This window comes from Pan troglodytes, chromosome 15 (assembly GCF_028858775.2).
Source record: "Pan troglodytes isolate AG18354 chromosome 15, NHGRI_mPanTro3-v2.0_pri, whole genome shotgun sequence".
Classification (NCBI taxonomy): domain Eukaryota; kingdom Metazoa; phylum Chordata; class Mammalia; order Primates; family Hominidae; genus Pan; species Pan troglodytes.
This window is the reverse complement of record NC_072413.2, coordinates 35,245,838-35,261,450: the sequence shown is the minus strand read 5'-3', so window position 1 is coordinate 35,261,450 and position 15,613 is coordinate 35,245,838. Positions and strand designations below refer to the sequence as shown.

Here is a 15,613-nt window from a genome sequence, read left to right as displayed (position 1 = left end):
CGTTATCCTATAATTTCAATATTTGTTGTTCAAAAATACTTTAATGTTATTTTTTATTCATACATCTAAGCATCCATCCAGGGTTGTAATGGTGGTTAACAGCCAGAAAAGGTGACCAAAACTTACAGTCTTGTTTTCTTCAGGAATTCAATGTCTTGCATCAGATAATATTTTTAGGTTTTTATTATTTAAAAATAAATACTGGAACATCAATAAAAAGATACCATCACCAACCTACCATTGATTTGTCCTTTGTTATAATTGGCAAGCTGAAGCAGAAATAAAGTGCTTCAATTAGAGAGAAGTGTCACTAATGATGGTGATAGAAGAATGAAAAGCAAATAAGAAGTAGAATTTGAAGTGACATGAATAATTTTACTGACTAGTGTTAGATACAGAAACCTCTTCCCCAATGCTATTGCTTTGCTGTGCTTTTTCATTATAATTTTTTTTCTTCTCAACCACTGTTGGTATACCAATGTTGAATTAAAAAAAAGATTTACACTGTAAGTATAGGCTTCTTTGGGGGCTCAGAAAGTAGCTTTTCATTGTTTGCTGTTTATACACACGTCTCCTTACAAAAAAAAATATTTACAGTTATTTAAGAATTTGGATATAATATATCACTTCAGTAAAATTTGAAAAAATTTAGCATTTTAAAGTTAAAATATTAAAATGTTTTCTTAGTTTAGATACTAAAGATTATTACTATAATGTAATTGTGTATCATGTAATTATGTCTTGGAAGATTGAATCAATTGGTATTTGAAAAGGTTTATAGGTAAAGTTTTTAGAAGATTACGTTTCTAGAGTTTTTTATGCAGTGGAATTTCTGATGCTACAGTAAATTAAAAAGTTGGATGATTTTCATGTGATATCTTATTTCACTAATACAGAACAACCTTGAACCGCACTAGAGCAATAATTACTTAACCTAAATCAGAGACCAAGCCAGGCCAAACAGCTGTTTTCATTTTGTTAGGAGATCCATTTGATTTACTCTTTTAGTCAGCTTTCATTACTGTAGAAGACAAAACTTCACTTGAGTTTTTAACCCTGAATTCTCTGCCTTGTTTGCTGCCTGCTATAAAATTGCATGGTTGAGCTGCCACAGCCGCTGAGCACACTCTGGAGCTACTGTAGTATTGTGGGAGCCTCTGCTTCAGCTCAGGGAAAAGAGGAACTTCCACAAAGAGATAAAATCTAGGTCCTTCCCACTGCCCTTAAAAAATACAAAAACAAAAACCTCAAAGCTCATCATCAGTATTCTAATTATAAGAATAGTCTTCTGAGGTCAATGCCTGATTTGAGTTTCTATAGTAGCAGAAACGGTCATCTAACAGTTGTCATCAGCTGTATCATCACTAAACCATCTTGGAAACTAGGGAAATGAGTATCAGAGACACAGATAGGAAATTTGAATTCAAATATGATTTACAAAGTAGCTAGATATAGATGTATTAGCTGTCAAGTCATTATCCCTAGAAGTCTCTGACATGCTATAGTATGTTCTCATTTAAATTGTGAATCCAGTTCCCCTAGAATTAGTAGAAATGAGATTGCATCAGTATTTTGTTGTTTGTAACCTGGTTCTTGTAATTCAATAAACACGCTGTCCCTGCTCCCCTCAATGAAAATAAGGTGAGACAATATTAGGACCTTGTGACTTCATGGAGAAGGTAGCTTAAACAATTTCCTAAGATTGCTGTTACTTGGGAAAAAAATTCTTAGGATTGTTAGCACCGTTTTTTCTCCTCTCAAAGAAGTCTGTATGTAGTCTTTAAATAAATGGAGCCTGGCAAGACAGTAGGTTCTCTGTGGCCACATGGATTGGCATAAGTAGAATTAGCCACACATGGGACAACTATTATTTAAATAACAATCTCTTTGACATGTTTTTGCCATATCATAGACCAGCACTTCTTAACTGCATCTCTTCCAGGTTTTTAGAGTCCCTTGAATAAAAGTTTCATGGTCAAATAAATTTTGTAAATACTTTTTTAGACTGTCACAATACATAATAGCATTTTGCAGCTCTGATAAATTCAACAGAAAAGAAATGTTTAATTCGTAAGTGTTTTCCAAACTTACTTGAGTATGGGACACTTTGTTTTCCTTCACATAATACCACAATATTTCATAAAATAGTTTTACTTTGGTTGCTGGTTTGGGTTGGGGTATAAGCTACATAGATGATCTAATCTCATTGTTTATTTAGACGCAAAAATATGTGGAATTTACAGTTGGTGGCGACAAGGAGCTCCTTTTGGCACCTATTTTTTAATAACAAGCTAAGTTGGAGGTTTTGTTGCCAGTAAGAAAGACATTTGGGAAATTACGAGCTTGGCCAAGAATCTCCATAAATACCTTTATTGGAGAATAATCATTTTTAGAAAACCCAGAGAACTATGGTGATGTCTCTACCTTGTCTAGCCAACTTATAATAGTGTGGGAAAAGAGTGTTATTGAAAATAATTGAAAACTAATGATATGTAGAAAAACAAAAATTATATCTGGTGATGTGACAGAATCTTTACAAAGAGCTATGGCTTGAAGCTAAAACTGCATCTTGTATGTTAGTAGTTCACAAAAGGGAAAGCTAGTTGAAGATTGCTTCTTTTTTAAGGAAGTCTAGTCTTTAGGAAGATGACTAGTATCTTCTGGGTGCTTTCCTGTTACATAAAACATAGTGGATTATACCTGGGTTAGCTCCCGACTCCCATCGTAAAGTGTAAATAAGTGCATGCCTGGTCTAGGGCTTTTTCCCTTTGCTATAGGTTCTGAAATTTACCACCTGGTTTTATCCACACCAATTTAAATTTATGCACTGATCACTTTATCTTTTCTTTTAAGAAAAAAAAAAAAAAAAAAACTCCTGAACAGGCGTTGCTAAATTGCATCTCCAGCAAGGAACTCAAGGAATCCTATGGCTGAAAAACATCTATTTCTGAAGTTCAGCCTTTTCACAGTCAATTTAATAAAATGATTGACATTTGATAACAAGTTTGCCCTACACGAGTGAGTAGGAAGTCAGATGAGAAAAGAACTCTTTTAATTTGAAGGAATGTGCACTAAAGTCTTTTGCTGGCACAGCTTTGTAGTATATATGTTTGTTTATATTTTCTATTTAAATTGATATAAGTTGTTCACTTGGTGTCAAAACAAACATTTCAGCCTTGCAAATAACTGAATCTGAACACAAATTAATTTGCAATTATGATAATCACGTTTATTAACTGCAGAGCATTAGCGACACATCTCATGGCAAACATCAGACCGTTGCTTCTGTCATGACCATCAACAGGCACATGCCAAGATAACAATAATAATGTCTTTGCATTGTGTATTACTCTATAGTTCCCAGAGTTCTTTCATTTATGTTATCTCATGTTCTTCTCAAAACAATCCCAGGATTAGATACGGGTGGAGCTATTATTTCTATTTTAGAAATGAGCAAAGTAAGATTAAGAATGTTTCAGTGACTTGCTTGATGTCACAAAATGCATAACTGGCGAAGCTCAGACTCAAACTTAGATTTTTCTAATTTCCACATTCTTTCCTACTTGTTTATTCTGGCTACGGTAGTGTAGCTCTAACTCTGATTGTAAGTAGTCATTAAATATTTTGCTTGCCTGTCACTATTTTTTTTTAAAAAGATACTTGTCCCCCACTTTGAAGCCTGTACAGAATAACAAATTCTAGACAGTGTTAATTTTGAATATTATGTATCCAGTGTATCTTTTTTAGTTATTTGCAACTAAATCGTTGTTTATAAATTGAAAGATTTAAATTGACAAATGGAAAGTATTTTCTAAACATTGCACTTTGTTATGAAACAATAAAAACCTTTTTTTTCTCCATTTCTGAAGCTAGATATATATAAATAAGGAAATTAATTATGGGATCACAGCGTGACAAAGGATTAAAAGCCAATTATTTAAAATTCTAATCTGTTGCTTTGTTGTTTGAGTAATTTGTTTTTCCTGCTTAGACCAAGTACAAGTGAGCCAGAAAAGGAAAGATGCCAACAAATATGTTCACTATAAATAATAAAGCTGTTGATCTGTTTTTTTTTAAAGCAATATTGTCTTCTGCCTCTAATAATCATTAAAATCCAGTAAGGATTTATCTTCCTCCCAAAGGGTAAATGTACTGAGAGATGCACCTTACTTTTTGTGTATAGGACTACGCAGACTTCATGTGGAGAAACCATGTGCTAAAAGTTGAATTTAGTTTTGCAAGCTGCTGACGTTGGTATATAAAGAAGATTCCAGTGACTCACTCTATTAGTGGGGTGTGCTCTTCAAAATGTGGGTCCAATCAGGGGTTTCATAGAACCATCAACACACTGCCCTCTGTTGACCCTACTTGGAACCAATGACACTACCATTAGACAGTTGACAAGGATTAGGATGCAATTTTTGTCCTGTGTGTAAGAGGTGTAGGATATGTTCAGCATCAGTATTAAACAGGTGGCTCAGTTATAACACAATGCAAGGAGAGAAAAGGACTGCCTCAGAGAGGTCAAATTTCCATTAGGAAAGCTACACATTGCAATGAAATGATGGATTAGTTCAGTTAGGCAAAATTTTGCTTACTCATTTTGTCCAAATTCGCATTTTTTTTCCTCAGTGATCTGGATAATTACTTCACTTCACTGCTGTCCTCTGTGGAGGCCTGGCCTTAGCCAGTAATTAACATGTCCTGAATTACAATTTGTCAGTACAGTTCAATTCAGGAAATCAATTTATGGAACACCTAGTATATGTTAAATACTGTGCTGCAGTTTGAAATTCAAAGGTGAATAAAACATGGTCCTTTGTCTCTCGGGAGCTCAGAGGCTAAGCTGGAAACAAACTCATGCAACCACTGTAATAGAAAGTGGTGAGTGCTCCATTCTCGGTGCAGGAGAGAGGCAGATGGCGGTGGGGAGACAGTGTTCTGTGAGAGCACACATGAGAGAATTGTTAATCAGAAGCCAAAGAAGTATTATTTGAAGCAAGCCTAAGTAGGAGCAAAGAATATTTGGAAGGGTGTTCTGGAGTTCAGTATTTATTATTTGCACTTGAGATTGTAAAGGCCAAATAAGTAGGGAATGAGGCTCTTGGATACAAAGGCACAGATGGTTTCAGAAGAACATTATTGATGAATCAATAGATGGAGAAAAGGAATCCACTGGTCTTAAATTTTTTTGCTTTTGCTAAGGTAAGTTAATGCTCTTTCTAACGGAAGTAGCTATGAACCCTTGACCAAAAGTACAAGGAAATTGGATCTTTCAAACACTGATTTTTTTTTTTTAAGTTCCTCTTGAACTTTAGCAATGGAGCACCAATTTCAAACAAACACTCCATTCTTAGAGCAGCAAATGGGTGTCCAATTGTGCCCTAAGGCTTTTTCTTGCATTTTAAAAAGTTTAATCTGAAGTTTCCTGGCAGCACAGAGGAATCCCTGCCTAATAATCTATACTAGGGGAAAAGACTGACTTTGGGAACACTTTTGGAGTAAAGATTGACAGCTAGATCCATTCCAGAAAACCAGTTACAGCAAAGATGGTTATAGAATGTCACTCAGCTTATGACCAGAGGAGCCAAACTGAGCCAAACTGGAGCCAAACTGTCCTGGAGATGTGTTCAGCCTGTTGGTAATCACAGAAATCAGAGGCAAAATTTGAGAGTTGTGTTGTGTTGACAGCCTGCAGAAGGCAATGGACCCTATAGGAAATTACCTGAAATGGACGGTCATGTCTGCATCAAGAGTTTTCTTAGGTTATCTCCTAAAACCTCCTTCAGTTAAATAATTATACGCTATTGTTTTTATACTAAAAGGGAAATGTTGACTCACAATTCAGTGTGCTTGCTTGAAGAGGATTGTGTGGTAGAAATGATTTGTCCTAATTCATTCATTCTCTCACTCCTTTACTAACAACAATATTAGTTTTCAGGACATTTGGGCATAGTCAAAGGTTGTTCCCTGAGACCACAGGACTGAGTAAATGCAAATATTTTACATTCCAGACTTCATTAATTAATGGTTAGGGTAATATTTTAGGAGGATTAATCTGCACATAGGCCGAAGAGCTGGGAAAAACTCAAAGCAAAACTCATAGACAAAATAAAATATGGTGATCTAGGATTGAACTGATGAGACTTCATACTAGGATGATGATTGGGAAGAACTTTGCTAAGAGGTTGTTGAGAGAGAGATCTCATACATTGATAATAACCATAAAAGGTAGTTTGTTAACCCCAAGTGACTGGATTTTTTTATGGAATTGACTTTCAGAAACAATTGGGTTGGGGATATAGAGTTGCCGTCTCTGTCTCTATTCTCACTATTGTTCTATTTCAGTAACAGCTCAATTTGAACATAGTGTTTTCTTTTTTATTGTGAAACATTGAAAACTATACTGTGTTAGATTTTTAATAATGGAAATATGAAAGTCTGTTTCCTAATGTGATCAGTGTTAGTATAATATGTGTAAAATTATTACAAAGTAAGTTTTTTTATGTAATTAGTTATGCTCTACATATTAGCTGTACAAGATGTATTATACAAAAAATAATGGCAGTCTCTCAAATTTCATGTATGTCATCAATGGATTTCTAGAGGACTTTTCATTTTTTGAGTAATAAAGGCATATGAATCCTCGTAGGAAAAAAAAATCCCTATGAAGCAGCTAATTCTCAGAGGCTTATTTTATAAATAATGCCCCTGGCACACCTTTGTTATACAACTTTATTTCTTCAAGATGCTGTAGACCATTTAAATATCTTATCTCCAAGGAGGCATTAGTACAGTTTATGTTTCTGATACACTTTGTTGGGCTTGTTAGAATCACCTGCAAATGTTCTCCTATGGTGAGAATCTCCTTTGTATATACTTTTTTCAATCCCTGCTATTTCTAGAACTCCCCTGTTCTACATCAATGCACAATAGTTACTGGGGAAGACAACAAAAACAAAAATTGTGTTATAAGCTCTTTTCCTGAAACTTATTCTGATACCAAACTCTCCTTCCTCCCCTGCCCCCAACTTTCAGACCAATTTACAAGTTGAACCAACCTAACTCAAGCAGGGGTTTAAAATCTGTTAGAGAGCTCAGCCTGTTGATTTACAGAGCTGAAGTCTGCACAGAAGAATCATCTGTAATGGGATTCTTTGCTCCCAAGAGAGACATTACATAGCAGAGTTGTAAATTACTAAAGAAATAGAGGAGGGGAAGAGGAGGGTTAGGGACTATGTTTCATAAAAATAGAATATATTATTGATCAGAGCAATTGTCTTTTAACTTTTCATTTTTCTTCATAAAATGAAGAGGTTGCCCTGAGAAAAAGAAAAGTGGATGTTTAAGAAGTTAAGTGTGCTGTATTTGTTGTCCTATTTACTTGGTGTAAGAGGTTGTCATTTGTTTGGTTTGGCAGTGGTCTCTTGATAAGTTCTGCCCACTCCCCACTCCCTCTGGCCCTAGGATTTTCTTCTTTAAAGTCATTAGTTCTCTTTACATCTATATAACAATGTAGTGGAACCCTATTTGCATCCAGGAGTCATCATCACAATCGGCCCTTTGCCCACTATGCGTTTTCCCTGAATCAAACTATAACACTGGCTTTGAACAGGGTAATATATAAGGTGTAGGAATACAGAGTTCTAAATGAAAATGTCCTAAATACATTGCCAGTGCAGTGAGACTAGCCAACAGAGAAATAGATGACCTCAGGAAACGTCTGGCTTAACAAATGTATACCTTTAGATCGGAAATCTAATTATTTGCCTTAGATTTGCACTGCTGGGAACCTAATGCAAGACCATGTTAAATAAACTTATTATTTCCGTTTTTCATTTAACCTGTGGGTTGTAGTATGACCAATTTGTTTTATATCCTCAATCAACAGATGATTGTATTTGGTAATAATTTATCAAGAATAAAAATCTGTTTTTGAAACTAATCACCTCATGTTAGGTCTGCCCTTTTTCAAAACCACCATCTGATATTCATTTTGTCTGCAAGACAAACATACTGATGAAAATGCATATACCACAGGATACAGCCAGTGGAATGGAGCATTTCCAGTCTTTGTATATATTTAGAACATTTTCTGTTTTCCCGACAGATGGACCAAATTTTAGTATTAAAGAAAAAAATCAATTTTACATAGTACAAACAAATTGAACAAGTACATTGTATATTTCTGATTATTTTGTAACAGAATGTCCAGTGGAATTTGGAGTCAAATCAGGTCACATCTAAACTCTGTGATTTGAAAAAAAAAAGTGACTTTTTCATATTTACTGTGTTTTTTTTTGAGATGATTAGGTGAATCTCTAAATGGGAAATATGAAGTTTCATGTATTTTGCAAGTTATTAAGCTTCTCAATCTAATGACTTATTATGTACTAGTATCTTGAAATGTTATAGTTTGTTTGTTTTTTTATAAATCAGCAACCTTACTATGTACAGCTTACCAGAGTGATATATGGATTATAATCCTCAAACTTTTTTTATTATTTAGGGCAAATAGCTCTGCACTTACTCTTATTAACTACATCGAGTTTTATTTAACACAGTGTTGGCACTGGTTTCTTTGGAAAATTAGCTGGCATTCTTAAAACTACATTATTCATAAGAGTTTAACTTTAGAATGTATTTGAATTTATACTAAATGTTTACATGTATTATTTTCTTATATATTCAACTTTAAATAAAAATTATACTTATTTTATCTCACATGTTTAGATTGCCTATATTTATTTTATTAGTGAGGAGAGATAGAACTACAGATTTGTCTTTTAGGAGGTTATCTCTGTCTTTCCTCCTTTTATTCCATCTATATCTTACATCTTTAATTTCACTCTTTTTTTAAAAAAACTTGCTGTGGCTCCCCAGTGTTCAAGGATGATCAAAGCCTTCTTAGTCCTTCACCATCTGGTCTTACCTGTCTTACCAGCCTCAATGTCCCTTTCTAGCCTCAGTGGGCTGTTACTCACTTCCCTTTTTAGGCCCCAAATACCTCTCGCAGTCTCCTGGGATTTGACATCCTCTTACACACTTTTTTTATTTTTTTACCAGTTGTCTCCTTGACCTGGAATGACCTTCCTCATTTCCCCTCCTAACACATTTCCTTAAATTCAAGACTTAATGCTATATTCTGAAATGTCTTTCTAACTCTTCAGGCATGCCCCAGAGCTCCCACTACCAATGCCTTTATTATTGCTATGTTGCATAGAACTTCCAGAATATTGAGAAGACAGAGGACAAACAAGTAAACTATTTCACTTGTGATATGTGATATTAAGGAAATGAATAGGATGCAAAGAAAGAAAAACTGGTCAATGAAGGCCTCTCTGAAAAAGTGGCTTTTAAAATGAGACCAAAAATATAAGAAAGAGCCAGCCGTGTAAGGCCTAGAGGGTAAAGTATTTCAAGCAGAGAAGCACATACAAAGTTCTAAGATAAGGAAGAGTTTGGTGTGTCTGAGCAACTGAGAAGAGGCCACATGGCTGAAGTATAGTAATCAAGGAACCAATGGCATGAGATGAGGTTGGAGAGCTGGTGGTCAGGGGCTAGGTCAGGCTGGCATTGACCATTGAAGGCTCTTAAGCAAAGGAATGTCATGAATATATTACTGATGTAAGATGATCTTTGTTGATGCTATGTGGAGAATAGATTGGAGGGGCAAGAATCTCAGGGAAACCACAAGGATGCAATTGCAGAGGATGGAGCAAGACATAACTTTCAAACTGTAGATCCTGGGATAAACCCACAGCTATATTCAGAGTATTTTCTAATAGTTCCATCTTTTAAACCATTTTTTTGAAACCTAAGCAAGAAAATAATAATATTTGGCAATATTATTATTGCTGTTATAAAAATAATGTCATTAGTCAGAGAAGTCATTTGTGTTGAAATTATGCAGGTGGTGTAAGCCAAGAAGTGTAGATTTCCTGTAAGTGCAAAGGGAAGCCACGCACTTAGAGTGCATGAAGGGATGTGCTCCAAATTGTGTTTTAAAAACAGATGTGAAAAATAGATGAGAAATTTGCAAGAGTAGACAAGAAATCAGATAGGAAATTATTGTAATAGGTAAAATGTGGTGGAGACTTAGACAAGGGTAATGACAATGGAGACAGTGAAGAGTAGACACATTTGCAACATGTTTAGGATTGGATTGGAGATAGGGAATACGAAAGAGGAGATGTTCCTGATTTCTTCCCCCAACACTAGCTTTATTGAGGTATAACTGACAAATAAAAATTGTATATGTATATGGAATACAATGTAGTGCTTTGATGTATGTGTGCATTGTGAAATGATTCTCATAATCAAGATAACAGATCTGTCACCTCATGTCACTGGTTTATTGAGTGAGCAGGTGAGTGGAGAGAGGTGCCAATTTGTAAGATAGGTAACAGTGTTGAGGGAAAGATCAGTAGCTCAATTTTGGAGGTATTAAATTTGAGACATTTGTCTGTAAATAGAAATTTTTATGTAGGCAGCTAAATTAATTTGACAATGTATATGTACATGTAAAGAAAAGATTATACTATAAGCATTATTTTACTATTTGTTCTTATTAAAAAATACCATGGGGATTCCTTCATATTTGTGATACAGATTTACTTTTCTTTTTAAGTTGAGTGATCATATAGCTCTACCATAATTTAATCAATTTCCATATATGTCATTATTATGTATATCATTGCATAGTTTACAAGTATTTCTCTAAGACAGATTCCAAAAAGTAGAATTGCTGGATGAAAATTTAGGTACATAAAAGGGATTGCACCATTAACCATGTATTAGAGTGTCAGTTACCCCAGTGCTGGATTCCTTCAATTTTATATTGTCCCATCCAAAAGGGGAAAATATTATCTTAGTGTTATTTTACCTTCCCTTTCCTTGATGCATGTCGTTGAAAATCTTTTCATTTGTTCATTGGCCATTCTGGGTTTTTTTGTTTATTCATATTATGTGAAAAATAATAATAATAAGTGATTTTAGAAATGAAGAAGCAAAAAACATTCAGATACAGGCATACTTCATTTTATTATTGCACTTCGCAGATACTGCGTTTTTTTTTTTACTAATGAAGGATTGCGGCAACCGTGTGTCTGGCAAGTCTATTGGCATCATTTTCCCAGCAGCGTGTGCTCACTTGGAGTCTCTGTGTCACATTTTGACAATTCTCACACTATTTCAAATGTTTTCATTATTATTATTACATCTGTTATGATGATCTATGATCAGTAATCTTTGATGTTACTATTGTATTTGGTTTTGAGCACCATGAACCACGTACATGTAAAACAGTGAACTTAATGGATAAATGTTGAATGTGTTCTGACTGCTCCACTGACTGTTTCTCTGTCTACCTCTCCTTGGGCCTCCCTATTCCAAGAGACACAACAATATTAAAATTAGGCCATTTAGTAAGCCTACAGTGACATCTAAGTGTTCAAGTGAAAGGAAGAGTCAGAGGTCTGTCACTTTAAATCGAAAGCCAGAAATGATTAAGCTTAGTGAGGAAGACATGCCAAAAGCTAAGACAGGCCAAAAGCTAGGCCTCTTGTACTAAACAGCCAAATTGTGAGTGCAAAGGAAAAGTTATTGAATTGAGTAAATGAAAAGTACTATTCCATTGGACACACAAATGATAAGAAAGTGAAACAACTTTATTGATGATACAGAGAAAGTTTTAGTAGTCTGGATAGAAGATCAAACCAGCCATGGCCTTCCCTTAAGCCAAAAGCTAATCCAGAGCAAGGCCCTAACTATTTTCAATTCTGTGAAGGCTGAGAGAGGTGAGGAAGCTGCAGAAGAAAAGTTTGAAGCCAGCAGAGATTGGTTCAGGAGGTTTGAGGAAATAATCTGTCTTCATAACAGGAAAGTGCAAGGTGAAACAGTCAGTGCTAATGTGGAAGCTGCAGCAAGTTATCCATAAGATGTAGCTAAGATCGTTGATGAAGGTGGCTACAGTAAGCAATAGATTTTCGATATAGATGAAACAGCCTTTTATTGGAAGAAGATGGCATCTGGGACTTTCATAGCTAGAGAGAAGTCATTGCCTGGCTTCAAAGCTTAAAGGACAAGCTGACTGTCTTTTTAGGAGCTAATGCAATTGGTGAGTTGAGGCCAATGCTCACTGATTATTTTGAAAATCCTAAGGCCCTTAAGAATTATGCCAAAAATCAAAAAAGAGCCCGCATCGCCAAGTCAATCCTAAGCCAAAAGAACAAAGCTGGAGGCATTACGCTACCTGACTTCAAACTATGCTACAAGGCTACAGTAACCAAAACAGCATGGTACTGGTACCAAAACAGAGATATAGATCAATGGAACAGAACAGAACCCTCAGAAATAACGCCGCATATCTACAACTATCTGATCTTTGACAAATCTGAGAAAAACAAGCAATGGGGAAAGGATTCCCTATTTAATAAATGGTGCTGGGAAAACTGGCTAGCTATATGTAGAAAGCTGAAACTGGATCCCTTCCTTACACCTTATAAAAAAATTAATTCAAGATGGATTAAGGACTTAAATGTTAGACCTAAAACCATAAAAATCCTGGAAGAAAACCTAGGCATTACCATTCAGGACATAGGCATGGGCAAGGACTTCATGTCTAAAACACCAAAAGCAATGGCAACAAAAGCCAAAATTGACAAACGGGATCTAACTAAACTAAAGAGCTTCTGCACAGCAAGAGAAACTACCATCAGAGTGAACAGGCAACCTACAAAATGGGAGAAAATTTTCGCAACCTACTCATCTGACAAAGGGCTAATATCCAGAATCTAGAATGAACTCAAACAGATTTACAAGAAAAAAGCAAACAACCCCATCAGCAAGTGGGCGAAGGACATGAACAGACACTTCTTAAAAGAAAACATTTATGCAGCCAAAAAACACATGAAAAAATGCTCACCATCACTGGCCATCAGAGAAATGCAAATCAAAACCACAATGAGATACCATCTCACACCAGTTAGAATGGTGATCATTAAAAAGTCAGGAAACAACAGGTGCTGGAGAGGATGTGGAGAAATAGGAACACTTTTACACTGTTGGTGGGACTGTAAACTAGTTCAACCATTGTGGAAGTCAGTGTGGCGATTCCTCAGGGATCTAGAACTAGAAATACCATTTGACCCAGCCTTCCCATTACTGGGTATATTCCCAAAAGACTATAAATCATGCTGCTATAAAGACACATGCACATGTATGTTTATTGCAGCACTATTCACAATAGCAAAGACTTGGAACCAACCCAAATGTCCAACAATGATAGACTGGATTAAGAAAATGTGGCACATATACACCATGGAATACTATGCAGCCATAAAAAATGATGAGTTCATGTCCTTTGTAGGGACATGGATGAAATTGGAAATCATCATTCTCAGCAAACTATCACAAGGACAAAAAACCAAACACCGCACGTTCTCACTCATAGGTGGGAATTGAAGAATGAGAACACATGGACACAGGAAGGGGAACATCACACTCTGGGGACTGTTGTGGGGTGGGGGGAGGGGGGAGAGATAGCATTAGGAGATATACCTAATGCTAAATGATGAGTTAATGGGTGCAGCACACCAGCATGGCACATGTATACATATGTAACTAACCTGCACATTGTGCACATGTACCCTAATACTTAAAGTATAATAATAATAATAATAAAGAATTATGCCAAATCTGCTGTGCCCTATAAATGGAACAACAAAACCTGGATGATAATACATCTGTATACAGCATGGTTTACTGAATATCTTAAGCCCACAGTGAAGACCTACTGCCAAGAAAAACAGATTTCTTTCCAAATATTGCTCATTGACAATGTACCTGGTCACTCAAGAGCCTTAATTGAGGTGTATAAAGAGATTCATGTTGTTTTCATGCCTGCCAACACAACATTCATTCTGCAGCCCGTGGATTGAGGAGTAATTTCAATGTTCAAGTCTTGTTATTAAAGAATTATATTTTGGAAGGCTATAGCTCCCATAGATAGTGATTCTTCTGATGGATCTGGGCAAAATAAGTTGAAAACCTAGAAAGAATTTATCATTCTGAATGCCATTAAGAGCATTTATGATTCATGGGAGGAGGTCAAAATATCAACATTGACAGGAGTTTGGAAAAAATTAATTCCAATTCTCATAGAAGACTTTGAGGGGTTCAAGAGCAGATTTGGTAGAAATAGCAAGAGAACGAGAATTAGAAGTGGAGGGTGAATTGCTTCAATCTCAGGATAAAACCTGAATGGATAGTAAGTTGCTTCTTATGGATGAGCAAAGAAAGTGGTTTCTTGAGATGGAATCTGCTTCTGGAAAAGATACTGTGAACATTGTTGAAATGACAACAAAGGATTGAGAACATTTCATAAACTTAGTTGTCATATCAGTTGCAGGGTTTAAGTAGATTAACTCTAATTTTGAAAGAAGTTCTACTCTGGGGAAAATGGTCTCAAAAGGCATTAGAAAATAGAAAAATCTATAGAAAAGTCTTTTGTGAAAGGAAGAGTTCATTGATGAGGCAAAAGTAATTGTTGTCTTATTTTAAAGAAACTGCCACAGCTGCCCCAATCTTCAGCAAGGTCATCTCTGATCAGTTGGGGCCTTGCCTTCACCAATGTGAAGGCAAGACCCTCCACCAGCAAAAAGATCACGGTTCGCTGAAGGCTCATATGATCGTTAGGATTTTTTTGCAATAAAGTATTTTTGAAATTAAGATCTGTATATTATTTTTATACATAATGCTATTTAACACTTAATAGAATATATAGCCTGCTACTAATAGACTTAATGGTGTGAACATAACTTTTATATGCACTGGGAAACCAAAAAATTCATGTGACTTGCTTTATTGCAATGGTCTGGAACCTAACCTGCAGTGCCTCTGAGGTTTGCCTGTACTTCAGAAAAAGAAAATAAATAAAAAGTAAAGAAAAGCAGGAAAGAAGGCAGTAGGAAAGAATAAGGAAATAAACGCTGCCTACTCACCATTTGTTACTGGATGACTTATGACAATTTCAGAGTGGTGAGTGGGGTGAGGGGTAAATATTTTACAAAAAAATCTCCAGTTGTACTTTTATATGAAAGTGTGCACTAACAAAATATTAGGTGTAGTTTTTGGAGGGCAATTTAGAAATCAGTGTTTTGTTGTCTATTTGTGTTACTTATATATTAAGAGATTTTTGAAAACAAGCCTGCAAATGCTCAAGAAACGTTGATGGTTACGATACAGAAAGCTAAGGAGAAAACTGATGAAGCATTTTCCCCCTTGGAGCATCCTGGTGTACTTCACAGAGCAGCTGTACTTTGCAGGCTGCTACAATAGTCATAGCAAACCCAGTAAGAGGTCACCCATAGCCATGTGTATCCTGTTCTGTTAATAAAGGAAATGTCGACTAGGACACTGGGGATTAGACACAACTAATTTTCTAAAATGCCATTGAGTTGATCTTTATCTGTAAAGCCAACATAGACATACGAATAGTTAAAACAAGCTCCGTGTCTCTCAGATTTCAGTGGGAGAAAGCCTGGTGTTCTATTTCACACCCATAGAACAGCATTTCTCAATGCCAAGAAGTCTTTAAAAATTATATTTGTTG

The 15,613-nt window shown here is 35.7% G+C and overlaps 1 protein-coding gene across 5 annotated transcripts in view; it reads left to right on the top strand.

The window, feature by feature from the left end:
• The window catches only part of SLC25A21 (solute carrier family 25 member 21), a 495,613-nt gene that overhangs the window by 144,013 nt on the left and 335,987 nt on the right, over window positions 1-15,613 (top strand). The gene's annotated exons all lie outside the window — the stretch shown is intronic.